Source organism: Dermacentor albipictus, chromosome 2, assembly GCF_038994185.2.
Source record: "Dermacentor albipictus isolate Rhodes 1998 colony chromosome 2, USDA_Dalb.pri_finalv2, whole genome shotgun sequence".
Taxonomy (NCBI): domain Eukaryota; kingdom Metazoa; phylum Arthropoda; class Arachnida; order Ixodida; family Ixodidae; genus Dermacentor; species Dermacentor albipictus.
Window position 1 is genome coordinate 69006411 of NC_091822.1, and position 17272 is coordinate 69023682.

Genomic DNA, 17272 nt, shown 5'->3' on the forward strand with positions numbered 1-17272 from the left:
GTTCCCAGTCTGTGTCCAATATTTCGAATTCAAAGCGGGTCAGGCTGCCTTTCAAAGATGTACATTTTAGTTTATAAAACAGAAAAAGGCAAACAAAATTGCTGTGCTTTAGAAATTCACTTAAAGCAGTGCTTTTAAAGTATTAGCTTCCATAATTCCATTATAACAGCTTCCCACCTCTAACATTTTTTATCCCAGTTGTAAAAAGATGGGAATTTCTTTCTGAACAGAACTTTTTAAACTATATTTAACAGGCGAACCAAATACATCATAAAAGTGGCACTTCGCATCTGCAACAACTTCAATGTACTTGAAATTCAGCATATTGGGACATGGAGGAAGCCATAAAAATGCAAGAACGGCCCGAGAGAGTTCTCTGCAATTAGGTGAAGAAATTGCCACATACCTACAACATTTATTGATATCTAGAGTGAACTTTAACATCCAACACAATATAGGCTCTTTCGGGACTGTTTATAACGTTTTGTGCCAGCGCACATACGTTAAAACACTATTCAGCGCTTTCACGCCATGTCGATGTATGCCGAATCGCATTAACAGGACGTGAGCAGCACAGTAATCGCAAGGGCGTTTTGTTTCCTCTTGAGGGCATCGCGCTGCGTATCATTAGTAGTAGTGGTGGAATACGACTCCATCTCACAGGTTCAGATCTTGTCGGCATGGGTTTCGCCCAGCGATCCTCGCAGCGTAAACTCGCACCGGCGTAGGTCCCGATTCCTATCAACCGGCAGGGCGCAGAGGGCGCTTCGATGGATGGGACGGAAAGTCGCATCACCCTCGGCTCGCGACCACGCCAGCACACAGTTACGCCAGTTTCACGTATCCGCGTCTGCGTGCCAGCCACGACAAAACGCTGGCCACGGCGTTGGCCATGACCCACAACAAGCTACGCGAAACCGCTGGTGATGAGAGTACGTTGTTAGGCATGACGCCACGGCGCGTCCCCGCAGCCGGCAGCCAATAGCGTGGCGCTGCGGTTGCCATGCGTTGTCCCTTCTGGATGTTCGAAATACGCGTCCGGTACATCACCAAATCGTCATAGGTATGACAATTTTGTGGGGTACATCCTTTACATGATCCTTCAACGGACATATGTGTTCGTTTGTACTCTGCTAAGGGTGAAGACCTTATGCTTGATTAATTTTGGATGTGATAGTGTATATTATCTTCTCCAGTCGGTAGCGTTGAAATATTACGGCGTAGTTGATGGGAATGTACTCCACCATCGTCGCTATCCGGAGCCTATGCGGCAGAAAATCCCGGCTGGTAAGTTTTCGCTGGCAGCATATGCTGCTTCGTTTCCTGCCAGGTGTTCGTGAGCTGCGGTTCCAGTAAAGAAACTATGGAAATATGGAAGGAGCCCAATATGATGTATGTCAGAATGAGTCACTTTCACTATTGTCACAATAAAACTGAGCAAACCAATAGAACAAAACTTGGTGCACATAGGAGGTGTGCAGCTACGTGCATCAGCGTCATGAGCAAAACCTGGTACACAATTTATAAAACATTCAATAGGCTATTTTCATCTAGGCGTATTAATATTGCAAAAGCAGTCTGTCTTGCTAATAGTATTGCACCGTAAAAGCACAGTTACAATCGCTAATTTGCCTTCACCATCGGTTCATTGCAACAGAGGGAGAGTTTGTGAAATTTTCTCAGTTTTTGTGGCCATCTTTTTAGTTAGCTCTTTCGTTTGCTCTCCTTTATGCAAAATCACTTGTTTTCTGGGTATATGTAGTTTCATGTGTGTCCGAACGACCACAGTTCTTAAAATAGTTATTCCTTCTCTTATATCACTAATAAATGTTATTTGCAATAAGAAATCCACGCACCGGCCTTGAGCAGAAGTAGAACAGGGTCATTTGAATGAAGATAAAGTAGCATAAGGACAAAAAAGAAAACACAAGTTCTAACACATGAATCAGCGGTGCACTAAACATTTCACGCGGAGAAATTGCTTGATAATACACCTAAGAAAGTAAGTGAAAATGGACGAATGTGCTCGTATGATAAACAGTACCTATGTGTCACTAGTGTGGCCTTTTACCGCCATACGTCACAACAGTTCATTGTTGAGCACTATAAACTATTTTCCACATTTATTTCCAACTGACTCTAGATTCCAAAATTTTTCTTGTCGGCATTAGCAAGTTTTCCCTGAGCGTCTTGGGTCACTTCACGAATGAAATTTATAGTTATAGTTCGATATTATATTTAAACCAAATTTTACATATTAATAAGAAAAGCACTCTGGAGCCAAATTATTTTATGCAGTATGCTAATTTCACGTGCTATAGCCGTGATGAATGTTTTCCTTGTGGTCATGTGTAAAGTGTTTATTTCCACATCTTGAAGTCATTATTGGCCTCGTGCGCTAGAAATGGCGGCGCTCCCGTGACGTCCGACCTCAAACCCCTAAATCAAATAAATGTAGCGCCATCTCATCTCTCCTCCTCCTGCATCGGTGTTGGCTCCCCCTAGGCGCTGCGGAACTCGCAGGCGCTCTCCGAAGACGGTCTCCGTGTTCTCCGCGCGTTTCTCTTCAACATCAAGTAAGCGGCGAGAACACAAAGCGCGAAGCTATATAGCAGTCGACACTCTTTGTAGGCATCGCAGATCGCTTTCAAGGTACGGTTCCCGCGCCGGTGTCACCGCCGGAGTACGTTTGGTCGCGGTTCTTAACGGTTCAGCCCGGATGGATGAGACGCTGAAGACCGGTAACTGCTTGTAATGATCGGAAAGGTGATGTTCGCTTACATTCAGGCCAAGCAAAGACAACGCCGTGGAATGTATGATTGAGTCGACAAAAGGCACGTTCGTTCGAAGACGACTTGATTGATGTCGGGCCCGAAAGTTGCAAATAAACGCAGCGGGAACATGCGGCACTTAGGAGAGCGAAAAACTGATGAAGCCGCATACAACAAGCGGCAGCACACGAGATTAGTGATGAGCGAAGAATCGCTCGCTTTCTTCACAGAGCCGGGACCGTTGCGTTGGGTTATTGGTTATTGGAATTATTGGAAGTCAGACCTTCCTCCTTGCCGCGTCTCGCTTGGCAGATGGATTACGAAATAGCCGCTTGCCGTCCCTTTCACTTGTGCTGCACCCGAAGGCACAGCAACGCGGCATCGCAATGACGAAACTAGGCTACAAAAGCACAAAGGAGGCGCGAAACGCGGTGCCTGCGTACGCCGCTCGCAATGGTTCGCACCGCGATGGCGGCCGCAGCAAAAACAAGCAAGAAAAAAAGCGCGCGAGAGCACGTGACGGCGTTCGGCCAATGGGAGGGTAGAGCGTCGAGGGAAATCGCAGGGGACGAGGACGGCGGCAATCTTCAAAGGATAGCGCTACTTTTGATTTTTATTGAGAGTATTTATTCAGAGGGAGGACACGCCTTCGACGGCTGCTACGCTCCGGGTGGAAAGTTTCACCCTTCATGCATTTGCTTGCACTATGAGTGTGTGCTCGCGTAGCGTGGTGCTCTCCGTTTACCATGTGTATTTGTTTCTTATTGTTAGTTTTATTATTGCCCGAATTATAAGCACAACAAACTTATATATTAAATGCATGTTCCAAATAACCGCCCGATATGATCACCCAGTGGCTCTGACGTAGTTATCCTTAGCTCTAGGTCGCTGATTCGAGCTCCTCCGCGGCGGCCGCATTTCGATTGCGCGTGATGCAAACGCGCTCTTATGTACTTGTGCTCCGTTTCATACATAAGTGCAAGGCTGTGGAGGCCAGAGATACTTTTTGCAGTGGCTGCATTCGCACTTAGAAATAGTTCGGTGGCTCCTGGCCGATCTTTATAATAATGGTCCTTATATAAGGTAAGTTCTGAACGAAAACAAGACTTTACCCTTCAATGCAGAGAAACAATGCGCTCATTTGGCTGCTAATACGTTGTTTTATATCGAATCTCTTCTCGGTGTTTTTTTATTTGCATCCCGTCGCGGCAGCCTCACATGCATGCTCGCACGATCAAACGCCGCTGGCTCCCAGCGAAGCATAGACGGAACTCACGGAGTGACAAATTTTGAAGACCGCACTATTTTCGTAGCTTCGACAGCGTTGCACCTCATATATGAAACGGAGTATAGATTTACGTGCACGGTAACAACATCATGTGGTCAGAATTAGTCCGGTCTTCCACTGCGTGCTTGATAATTATGCGGTAGTTTTGGCACTTAAAATCTCAGAACATATTTTCTTTATAGTTTTTTTTCTGTTTCTGTTTTTAATATGACCCCTATCTCTCGCGAACAGGGACGCGATCCCGTCAATCAGTTATAAGACATCGCGCCGAGCGAGCAAATGAGAGTTTACGCAGCTTCGAGAATAATGCACTATAGGAGGGCTCCAGGGCAAACTTTTGCGCTTACAAAGCTACGTTGGAGCATAATTCTAATTTCACACTTCGCTCGTAATTCCATACAATTGAGGTTGCAAATATAAAACATTTTCTGACAAGGAAAGTGTCGTTACTTTATTAAGTATCGGTTTACATTGAAAATTAGTGGGACGCCACGCGCTTTTTTCCCAATCGTCAAGCATGCTTCGCACTATTTTCTTGAAAATAATTTTCATTATTTTTAACAGTATTATGTTGTTAATATAATACTAGTTCTTTTCAACGCACTTTCCAACTTCGGGAAACCATGCGGGAAACATTACTTTATCGGCATAATAATAATAATAATATTAATAATAATAATAATAATGATAATAATATGTTAAATTATGCAGAAAAGCTTGTGCATTTATACGTCGCCCCCGCCCCCTATTTTCTGTCTGTGTTTAGTGCTCCTGCGACTTATTCGGTCAAGTTCCAGCAAAGCTAAACTTATGAATTTTCTTGTTTTACTTCTAAATAGTTATGACCCGCTTACGGAGCAAAATGTATTGGAAAGGGCGACATAATAAAACGTTGTCGCCTGTTCTTGTTACGCGATAGCACTAATTATCATCGCCGGATGAATCTAGGCCGGGGAATGTGCACGCTGGCCGCGTTAGCAGCAAGTAAAGAAATGGTTACCTTGAGCCGACTAACATACAGGCGCGAGCTGTGTCACGGTGGAAGTAATCCATTTTAATTAAAAATTATGTGAACGTCGGTACTGCAGCAGAAGTCTTTAATTTTGTTTTGCTCACTAATTTTGTCCGCCTTTGTATCAAGCGTTCTAGACCACATTTTGCTGGAATTCTGCTAAAACAGTACATTGATCACCTTTGTGAGCCATCGCCTAGTTTCTTGAGAACGGCATCAAACTTCTTATGTAATTCGCTTAACGCGTTAGGCAGCAACAAAATCGCAATGCCTGTGGTAAATGCACTGGGCGACCGAACACACACGCATGCACAGACAAACACACACCTGCACTATGCGGTCAAAAAAAGGGCCGACGAACCATTATTAGTGCACCACGAAAGCGGAACAGGAATGGCGAGAAGCCAACGCCGTACACGTACGTGTGCACACTGATGACTAGCTGACGACACCAGGAGCAATCTACACTGAGCCTGACGATGACGACTGCTTGGCTCGGCTTCGGAGGGAATAGCGTCTTGGAACATTCCATACATCCTGGTCGAAAGAACCTGAAGACCCGCATTTCAAAAACTCGATCACGCCAGGTCGTCCTACAGTTTCAAGTAGCGGCAGCGGAGTCCTCCATGCAGTGCCATCGCTCGCGAGAAGAAGCTGCTCAAAGGCCTAGGGGCTAATAGACCGTGAGACTTTATTCTTAGGTGCTGCTGTGTGGATACATTCTGCTGTAAAATATTTTCTAGAATTTATTAGCAGTACATGGAGGTATAGTGAAGCAAATAGAAAATATATTGTCCACACAAAGTGGTTAAAGCAGGAGGAGGGGGAGTCCTGCGTCAATTCCACCATTTTCGTATTCACGGATTGCTGCGCCACATTGCGCTAAACGGAGGGGAAAATGGCGGAAATTGCGCCACTTTTATGCTTTGCCTCCGGCAGGCGTCAGCAAAAGATCGCCAGCGCAGCGCAGAACGCTGGGGCGTTGGTCTCGGTCATGAGGAAAGAACAGATGAGGTGCCTGAACGAGGCGGCCGCGCCGACGACTTTTTCTATCGTGATTTACGTCTCGGTTGTTAGCGCGGCACGCTGGCCTCCTCAAACATGGGGCTTCTCCTCAGCAGAATCGCTAGTGAATTATCCCCTATATCCCTGTGGACCAGTTTAAACGTTTGGCGAGTTTTCTGGGAAGAAACCTTAGGTATAACCTCCTTGAATAACTAAGCTTACTAGCCCAAAAACAAGAAAGGGGCTGAAAGATGGAATGGCACACTGTGGTATAAATATTGAAAACAGGGATCAGGTGCCTCAGAAAGGCTGACCAATGTTTCGATAGGAGGACCTATCTTCGTCAAAGGCGGCCTCGTCATCCTCGGGCATGGTAGTATTAAAGGGTTAGTGCAGAGACGTCACGTGCGGGTGTTGTCGCTGGCGGCTGGTTTTAAAGAGAGTGACTTCAGAGGAAACGAGCGCTGTCGTCCGACTTCTGTGAGCTTTGTTCGAACAAAGCTCACAGAGAGAAGAGCCCACAGAAGAAGCCTGTGCTTGTTCCGGTAAAGGTAGGGAAACGGTTAAACATGATTTGTTACAATGCGAAGATATCTGCCAACTGTATGTTTAGGCTCCTCTGACCTCCCTTAAGCCTTTGGGTTTAAGCATAGCAGGGGGAAGTAAACATTCCATCTATAGATATTACCAAGAACTGATTGGACGTTTGTGGCAGAAAAGTAGGGAGACCGCAAACAACGGAGCAGTACAAAAACAAAGTTCCCAGTAGTGGTTGAAAAAGTTTGATACTGGAAATTATATGTTTGTTCTCCTTCTAAAATACAGGTAGGACATTAGAAAAAATATGAACAAGAGCTTGGTCGCGCAGCCCACTACCCCGTTTGAGAGGGGACGCTCATAGCATCCATCCATGCATCCCTCCTCTAACGAGTGGCAAAGCGAAGCCAGTCACGAGCAGAATCTTGGTTTTAGTTAGTCGGTAATGAACTGTATTTGTTGGAGAAAGGACGTCTCACGCTAGAGACAACAAGGCGACCAGATTAATCCAGCCCGAGACATTCCTTCTTCGACCAGAGAAGTCCCTCTGTTGAAACCTTTGCTCTAGCCTGAAACATATATTCCTTGTTTGACTAGTATAAGTCAACAATTGGCGGATACCAATTGGCAACCTATGACAAATAGACAAACACATGTTCAAAGGGTGCGAACGTCTTGTGCACCCCGCAATGAAGCACAACGGCGTTTTACTTGCATGTAACACAGATTTCCTTTCCAACTACCTTACTTTTTACGAGCCTTTTATAATTGCAGAGCATGTTTGCTCAGATAGAATCAGTGCTGTAGTGCAGATAATTTGAAGCTGACACAGCTTTGCTCCGTTATATCTGTTTCAATTGTTCTGGCTGCTGTTCTACCAGTCCTGTCTGTGCAAATGCATAATGGTGCTTTGAGTACGCAGCCCTATTCAGAAGAAACGTACAGGCTCTCCCACAGAAAGCGTGCTGAAGCTTTACATCTGGGTGCAAACGAGTACTTTATACGTGAATGGGGACTGCTATGGGATCTGGCCGTTAAATAAGAGTGATATGCCGTGGGAAGTGCTATTTAAATGTAATCCACTGCCCAGAGAACAACACGATGAGAGACTGAGACATTTTCTCTACTCCTGAGAAAAGTGCCTCCGCCAAACAGGGAAAATAATAATTTGATTATATTTGTTAGATTGGTAATATAATAAGTGTATTTTTCTTTATCGATCCATGTGCCTCATCAATTTTTGGTTTTAATGACCTGCAGCTTCTCTCAAGGGCACTTACTAGCCTTGCAGGCACTGCTGACCGCTTGCATTCTTGTGAACTTGTCTTTCGAGCATTAGGAAGTGGATGACAGCTTGGCAGCCGAAGGTTTGGAAACAGGGATCCTGCGATAAGTGAAACGAAAAGATGCCAAAGATGACAAACTGTGACAATCGGCTCATGCACAAATGGAACACGTGTGCGTGTGAATTTTTGTTTAAAATCAGCGATGGCCTTATTTCATCCCGGAGGTGATTGTTCCACGATTGGGCCACGTGTGGCCAACACGCGGCAAAAATCCTTGGTGCCGAAACGCGCGGCTATACAGCGACCGAGGTAATGCAGCAGGGCGAAGTGTTCGCGCGGCAGTATTCGTGCGGACGAAACACTTTCAGCGTGCGCGGGAGATGGGCGGGCGGCTGCTCCGTGGACGGCCGCCTTACCTCGAGCCTCGAACTCCGAAATCTAATATTTCGGCCTGTGTTCTTCCGTTTCCGCCTGTGTAGGCTCGTTTCCCGGCACGCAGCATTTGGATACGGGCTCGCCGCACGTGGCCCAGTCGTGGAACGACGCATCTCGGGGGCAACACAAGGTCATCGCTGATTTGACGAAATCACGCGCGCGCGTAATCCTATGACTAATGAACCCATCGCCGCACAGAGTCGTCCTAAACAAATCACCTTAATTTGACCGAAAATGCTCCAATGTGGAAATGATAAAACTCCTAATGTGGCCTCCAGAACGTCCCAGCCATATGGTATCAAAGTGGGCATATTGGGGTAGCTAGTTTGTATACATGGTCTTGAATATTTCGCTACGCGTGTTCGAGTAAAGATTTTGCGCTCACCGCTGCGCTGTTCTTGCTCATATATTGCAGAACAATCGCATTTCGGAGTCGACTTCGTTTAGAATTACACTTGGCAGAGTTCATTACCTGGTTTTTAAGACAAGTGCAAATTTGCCTGCGCTTATGAAGATACGACCTGCTGCGCGATGGCGCAATTATAAATTTGCGTCGCCCTCTGTCGTCATCTGCAGAAAGCAGCGTTTCAGGGAGGGATGTCGCCTCTTCCAGGCATAGAGTTTGGTACAATAATTCTCCCAGGAGCGGGCAACACGGGCAGCCCACACTGAAACGCTGCTTTCTGAACATAACGACAGGTGGCGGCACAAGTTTATGCTCGCGCCGTCGCGGCGGCAGCTCGCTTCTCCATAAGCGCTGGCAAATTTGCAGTTTTTTCCTCAAAAGGCAGGCAATTAACGGTGCCTAGTGTTATACTAAACGTAATCGACTCCAAAATGCGATCGTTGTGCAAAATTTGAGCGAAAACAGTGCGTCGGTGAGCGCAAAATCTTTCTTTTTTTCAGACGCGCGCAGCGAAATATTTAGGACCCTGTATAACTAAAGAAATGCCCACAAAGGTGCAGTTTTATTGTACGCCCATTTACACATTTACATATGGGAATGCATTACAGCGCAAGCGACAAACGTGTTTACTGTGTATCTCCTTCTCGCCATTCTCAAATCTCGCCAGCCTTCCAGAAGCCAAGCACTCTCGAGAACCGTACAAACACTATTCCTTTTCAGGTTCACAACTCGCTTAGCAACATGCACCGTCTTCGGAAATGTATGTCCTGTTTGACGCCCAGCAACCATAATGACAGGCAAATTCTTGCGTATTTGCTGCTATATTACGTTTCTGCAGCTAAGGTAGTGTTTTCTCGAACTCGTTGCCGAGCACTACGGAACTTTCAGCAGATGAGATGGAACACGAACGCGTCTAAAAATGTATACGTAAACTCGGCAGCCACGAATACGAGTGCGCTAAGCATTTACACTGTAATGTGCACCTTACATGACGTGCACGCTTAGAGTTACCAGCCATCCCGAATTTATTGGGACAGTCCGGATTTCTTAGTACTTTTCCCGTTTTTTCTATTAGACCTGTTCGATCTCCTAATCTTTCACAGCGCCTCTCTCTGTATGGTTAGCCGTTTTAGCCAGGCAACTACTACACCTTTTTTTTTTAATTGCGACAGGGTAGGACTAAACAAACATTCTGGCATTTGAAGGATCGGTGACCTCCGGTGACCTCCCTCCCCCCTCCCCCGCTTCAAATCTCGTTCCGACTTCGTCTACAAGAGTGTTGACAATCCTATAGCAAATCTAGTCATACAAGTAAATATACGTTTGCATAAGCAATACTCAAGATTCGTCTTCGCTTGAACACCACTGTCTGCAAGTTGTGAATTTGTGCCACTCCAAGCGGGAAAATTCATGCTAAGCTTATTTGATTCCGATGCTTTGGGCTTTGGGCGATGCTTTGAGCCGAGACGCTCAACTTCTGGGGTCTTACGTGCCAAAACCACGATCTTACTATGAGACACACCGTAGTGGAGGACTCCGCAATAATTCTGACCACCTGTGGTTCTTTAACGTTTACTTAAATAAGCAAAGTATAGGCGAGCGTTTTTGCATTTAACCGCCATCAGAATGCAGCCACCGCGGCTGTGATTGAACCCGCTACCTGAAGCTCAGTAGCGCAACTTCATAGTCACTGGGATGCGGTCGCAGGTATGAACTACAACGACGTTACAAGCAGCCGCGATATAGGAGAGGTTGGTGCCAGTAGGTAGCCCTGGCTACCACTTTTCGCTTAGCAACGAAAAATATTTTCACAACACTTGTAACAAAATTCGGCACAAAAAAAAATCAAAAACCAGTCAGTCAGCACTATAACAACGTTCTGTACATCAGTCTAGGGACCAACAGATAATGAACTTGTATAAATTTGCACGTGTAAACACACGTGCTTCGATTGTGCGATGACACATAAAGAAGTTCAATTTCGCAACTGATAATGATATGGTTTTATTAAACGATGTATGGTTCGTTGGCCTATTAAAGGTAATGGAGTTGGGGAATTCGGAGATGAGAACAGTGCCAGCTACCCAACAATGCTTCCTCGCACGGTTACACCATGCGAAGATAGCCACATTCCGCAGAAAATGGAAACAGTGCTAGCCATAGATTTTCACAGACGAGAGTACAGACCGTAAGTATACCCATACGTAACATACTGCATAGGCTTTGGATAAATTAACAGGACCTGGCGGGATGGCGTCGCACAGCTATGCACGAGATCGCGGTATTAAATCCCGGCAGCGACGGCCATATTTCGATGGGGGCGAAATGCAAAAACGCCCGTGTATCCTGCATTGGGCGCTCGTTAAGGAACATGGATTGATCAAAGCTAATCTGAGCCTTCCACTATGGGGAACCAGCGCTGGAGTTTTCACGACCCCTACAGCGCCGCCCTGGCGGTCAGAACGTTCCCAACTCAAAACCCGAGTCCGGAACAGTGGGAGAGGATGCTATCCAGCGGCATCCTGAAAGTCCAACAAGGACTAGTAAGGCGTGTACGCAGGGCAGCTATCCTCAGCGAAGCCCTGGACTCAGGGAACCGACCCTGGAGAGAAGATGGAAGACTCCGTCTGAAGCCGCAAAAATCACTGCAAAATAGAGCAAATAAACGTTTTTCATCATCATCATCATCCCGCGGACGAAAATTGCTACTGGTAGTGGCGTTGCGTGCGCTGAAAGTCGAAGGAAAACAAAAGGACGCCAACGATACTGTTGCGTATACAAGTGCCGCAACTGCGTGGGGATGAGGGAGGATGTATCCTTCTGCCTCTTTCCATCTAAACCCTATACGAACAAGAACGGAAGCGCCTTTGGATCCAAGCATTCAGGCCAGCGGTGTAAGTTCCTGTCTTGTCGCCCTGTCAAGCCGTGTCGGGCTGGTTTCTAAATCGAATTTCGCGTGTGTGCTTGGTTTATCCGATATTGAAGACGGTCAGCCGTGGCAGCCAGTATGAAACAGCAGAATGTGCAGTCGGCATTTCGTCGGAAACAAAATTAGCAATAGCATGCACCATCCGGCATATGTACCAACAATTTTTCCTTCGCAATACCACCGCCAAGCCCCTTCCAATGCCACCGCACGAAGCGAACGATACGAAAAGTAAATATTATCCATTCATTGCCAAGAATTATGTGGGAGGGAAGCTGCCTTGTAATACGAGTTGCGTGCGCATATTGCCGGCGCACGCACGTCTAAGCCGCCTATGTGTTTTCTAAAATGCGCATGCGGAGGAGGACTCGGCGCTGAGATGCATGCGGTAAATTTATGTAAGTAGTGCTAAATGTAGCCAGCGTTGTTACGGATCCAGCAGCGGAGCACTCAAACCCTTGCTTGCGCGAGTCAGCTGATGCGATAAAGCTTTCTTCTCCATTGACTGCTGTGACGAAGTAACATCAGATTTTTTTATGCCTAGCCAGAGAAATATGGAAAGTCTTCAGGCCAACTAATACTTCCGAAACCATAGCGCAGCACGACCGGAGCCATAGCGGCTAGATTTGCGAGGCAGGCTGCCCCGCACGCATGGCAATGGCACACGCGCAACCATTAAAGAAACACACGTGCTCGCCGCGATGCACTGTGAAAAATATGTAAAGCTCAAAAAGCTTCTTTCGTCATTTCTTCACTTGATGGCGCTAGCTTCTTTACGAAAACTGTCCACTCGAAGCGGCGCGAAAATGGAAACATATACGAACTATAATACGGCCGCGCACGTGTGTGTCGTCTGGTCGAACGGCTGAGATATGCTGCGTTTCGTCGTCAGGCGGCGTGCAACGCACTCTTTTCGACGCACCGCCTATCCAGCGCTGGTTCCCCATATGGCGTGCCTCACAATAAGGTTGTGGTTCTGGCACGTAACACCCCCCCAATTAAAAAACAATCTAACAAGCATATACTTACATTATACATATATCTTGAAGTGGACACTTAATTTTAATATAGATCTAAGATATTCGTGTTTCCTACAAAAAAAAAAGAAGTTTTAAAGTGACAAGTGCTTTTCTTAAAGCCCCGTTATTGGCGAGGGGCCAAGTACCTTTTAGGGTGAATGGTCGTCGATCTATAGATATCCCGATACCTACAACTCATTACTCCTTAGCGCCGCAAACGAAAGCGACCGTCATTAATTAATTAATTTATTTATTAATTTATTTATTTATTTTCCGTTGTTTTGCATCAGCTTGTGCACGTCAAGCATAGTCAACATTATCGTGCTAGTGACAGCTTCTACCGTGAGTCGGGCCACTTGGATTGTATTGAGATTCCGTCACGCAATCGGAAGTGTGACACATAATGAAAGCGCATTGGCACATGCTCAGATAATATGAGCGATTGGACATCGCTTCGTCTTTACCAATAGCCGTGGGTCTGTAGTGATACCTGAATTGACAATAATGGGAAAGCTTGCACGTCCCGGGGGTGTAGCTCAGTGGTAGAGCGCTCGCTTCGCATGTGAGAAGTCCCGGGTTCAAACCCCGGCACCTCCACAATATATTTTTTTACTTTTTTTTTCATTCACCTTGTTAGGGTCCACTCGGCAGACTTTCTAAGGGCGCCTAAACAGGCATGCTTAGTTGAAAAGCTGTATCTTCTTGAGAACTTGAAACTTGAAAATCATAGCTGCTCGTGCACGTTAGGTGGGGTTCTTTTTTTTTCTTCTGGTCATATCAGGAACACGTGGCTAACACTACCAGGATTAGTTCTAGTCGGCAAACGTAAATACCCCATAAGATGGACGGGAAAATGGCGCCGCGGTAGTTCGTTTGGTAAGAGCATCGCAGGCGTATTGCGAACACGTGGGTTCGTATCCCACCTGCGGCCAGTTGTTTATTCATCCGCTTTCATTGCGATAAGTTTATAATTTCTATATTTCAATGGGTAAGTGCCAGTAATTTCCTCTATGTTGTCCTTGGTGTGTTTTGTTTGTTGGCTTCTGATGCTATCATTAATAAAACCGGGCCGCTCGGTTCCCGTTCTTGCCGCTCAGTACACTTTATACATACCAATATATATAAATACCCAATAAAGCGGAGGGGAAAACGGCGCCGCGGTAGATCAGTTGGTTAGAGCATCGCACGCGTAATGCGAAGACGTGAAGCAAAGACGAAGTTGTGATACTACATATATATATATATATATATATATATATTATTTATTTATTTATTTATTTATTTAACAGTGTCCTTACAGGCCTCGTATGAGGCATTGGGTAAGGGGGGCGTTACAATAAGATTAACAGAGTATATAGAACATATAAAAACATAATAGACATACATTATTAATTGACAGTGAAAAACTATATGCCTATCTTATACAAGTATTAAAAGCATTGTACAACATAAGAAGGTCTGGAGTGTACATATTAGAAAAGAACAAACGATACAGTTTGTTTAATGAACAATGAAAAATAATGTTGCCACTCTAGTACAAATACTAAACAATACTAAAGAATACAAGAATAATAAGCGAAATGAGCTCATAAACAAGAGAGCACATAACTGGAAAAAAAAGGAAAAAAGCATCGTGCACTTTATTGAAGTTATGCGGTGGAATATGAAATGGTGAGCTGGCGGAATTTATCGGGATTAGGTTCGGAGACGATGAAATCAGGAAGAGCGTTCCACAATCGAATGTCACGAGGAAGCGCCGACCAGTTGAATGCATGCGTGTTCCCGTAGATGCGTGTGAAGCTGAGGTGATTATGTAATCTGTGAGATGTGAAAGGTGCGACTTCAAGCCATAAAGAAGATTTTCTATCCGCATGAACGTACTTGTGAAATAATGATATGAGTGCAAAATGGCGTCGAGTACTTAGTGGCTGAAGTGAAATATGAAGTTTTATGTGTGAGATGCTTGAATTGTAAGTGTAGGTACGCGATATAAGCCTGGCGGCCCTATTTTGAATTGATTCTAATAAGCTGATTGGGTTGTTATGATGAGGTGACCAGATTGGGGAGGCAAATTCGAGCTGGGGGCGAACAAACGTCTGATAAGCTAGCTTACGGATGTTACAGGGCGAATTACGTAGATTTCGGCGTAAGTACCCCAGTGATTTTGAAGCATTAGCACATATAGTAGTAATGTGATGGGCCCAGGAAAGGCTTGGTGTGAGATTAATGCCTAAGTATTTCTAGGAAGTAGCTACAGAAATTGGCTTATTATTTACGTTATATTGGAAGGAAGAGATTGAGTGTTTACGGGTGAAAGACATTACTTTGCATTTAGACGAATTAAGATTCATTAACCAAGTGTTACACCAATCGAACATGAGATGAAGGTCGTTTTGAAGAATGAGGTGGTCATCGGGGCTGGTTATAGGGCGGTAAATAATGCAGTAATCTGCGAATATTCGCACTCGGGATGTTAAGTTATTAGGAAGATCGTTAATGTATATTAAGAATAGCAGCGGCCCAAGAACGCTACCTTGTGGCACGCCGGAAGTGACATAGGAAAGGGGGGAAGAAAGGTTGTTAACGATAGTAAATTGTCGGCGATTAGAAAGAAAGTTCCGGAGCCAAGTTAGTGTCAGTGAATCCAATTTTAGTGCATTTAACTTTGAAATTAGGCGGCAATGGGCTACGCGATAAAACGCCTTGGAAAAGTCAAGGAATATGCTATCAATCTGTACATTATGGTCCATGTGTAAATGCAGGTCAGTCGTGAATTCTAGAAGCTGTGTCTCACATGACAAACCCTTCCTGAACCCGTGCTGATTAGTGAAAAAAAAAGTTGTTTGATTCCAGATGGTTGTATATATGAGAAGCTATTATATGTTCGAGCATTTTACAACAAATACACGTGAGCGAAATTGGCCGGTAGTTATCTGGTGAGTATCTGTCACCGTTTTTGAATATGGGAACTACTTTGGTAGTCTTCCGATCTGACGGGAGCGCTCCTGAAGTTAGTGACTGTTTGAGAATGGGATGTAGTATTTTGCTAGAAGTCATAACAGTGTTCTTTAGTATTTTGGAATTAATCCCATCGACGCCACAAGAATTAGATAACTTAAGGTTGTTTATAAGAGATACAATGCCGTCGATAGTAATGTCGATGGGTGTCATGTACTGATAGTCTAAATCGGGAACGTCAGGTAGGGTGGAGCGATCTTCAGTACTAAATATAGATGAAAAATGTATGTTGAAGCATGAAGGACATTCATTGTCTGGAAGGGGCACATAGTCGCTATCATGTAAAAAAATGTGATTACTGTCGCGGTTCGGAGAGATAATTTGCCAGAACTTTTTAGGGTTGGATTTGAGAAGAGATGGAAGGTCATGTGAAAAATATTTATCTTTAGCAGCGGATAACGCCTGAATTGACAATAATGGGAACGCTTGTACGTCTTGGGGGTGTAGCTCAGTGGTAGAGCGCTCGCTTCGCATGTGAGAAGTCCCGGGTTCAAACCCCGGCACCTCCACAATATATTTTTTTACTTTTTTTTCATTCACCTTGTTAGGGTCCGCTCGGCAGACTTTCTAAGGGCGCCTAAACAGGCATGCTTAGTTGAAAAGCTGTATCTTCTTGAGAACTTGAAACTTGAAAATCATAGCTGCTCGTGCACGTTAGGTGGGGTTCTTTTTTTTCTTCTGGTCATATCAGGAACACGTGGCTAACACTACCAGGATTAGTTCTAGTAGGCAAACGTAAATACCCCATAAGATGGACGGGAAAATGGCGCCGCGGTAGTTCGTTTGGTAAGAGCATCGCAGGCGTATTGCGAACACGTGGGTTCGTATCCCACCTGCGGCCAGTTGTTTATTCATCCGCATTCATTGCGATAAGTTTATAATTTCTATATTTCCATGGGTAAGTGCAAGTAATTTCCTCTATGTTGGCCTTGGTGTTGTTGGCTTATTATGCTAACATTAATAAAACCAGGCCACTCGGTTCCCGTTCTTCCCGTTCAGTATACTTTATACATACAACTATATGTAAATACTCAATAAAGCGGAGGGAAAAACGGCGCCGCGGTAGATCAATTGGTTAGAGCATCGCACGTGTAATGTGAAGACGTGAGGCAAAGACGAAGTTGTGATATCATACATATATATATATATATATATATATATATATATATATATGTGTGTGTGTGTGTGTGTGTGGGTGTGTGTGTGTGTGTGTGTGTGTGTGTGTGTGTGTGTGTGTGTGTGTGTGTGTGTGTGTGAATGAAGAGGAGGGTTACAGAGCGGCTCGATCTTTGTTAATCACAACCACAGAAAGGCAACAGACAATTAATGAAGCCAAGGAAGCCATAGGGGCACTTATACCCCTGTGACACCGGTTGTTTTAATGTCATTAGATGCGAATGACATTCGGTGACACGAATACCATTCTACCCGTGGTGGTGCTACAGAGGAAAAATTGAAGTCTATCGGTCATGATACCAATGGCGATCATTTCAAAAAAGTTACTGCGAAAGGAGACGCTGGAAACAGACATGCACACTGGCGCCCTATTGTTTACAGTATGGCCGACTA

General features: G+C 45.0%; 2 non-coding genes across 2 annotated transcripts; both read left to right on the plus strand.

Annotated features, from left to right (window-relative positions):
- Window positions 1-13210: 13210 nt before the first annotated feature.
- On the plus strand, window positions 13211-13282 carry TRNAA-CGC (transfer RNA alanine (anticodon CGC)). The gene has a single exon. It is a non-coding gene; the product is annotated as a tRNA-Ala (tRNA).
- A 2858-nt stretch (window positions 13283-16140) lies between these two features.
- Window positions 16141-16212, plus strand: TRNAA-CGC (transfer RNA alanine (anticodon CGC)). Its single transcript has one exon. It is a non-coding gene; the product is annotated as a tRNA-Ala (tRNA).
- Window positions 16213-17272: the final 1060 nt, after the last annotated feature.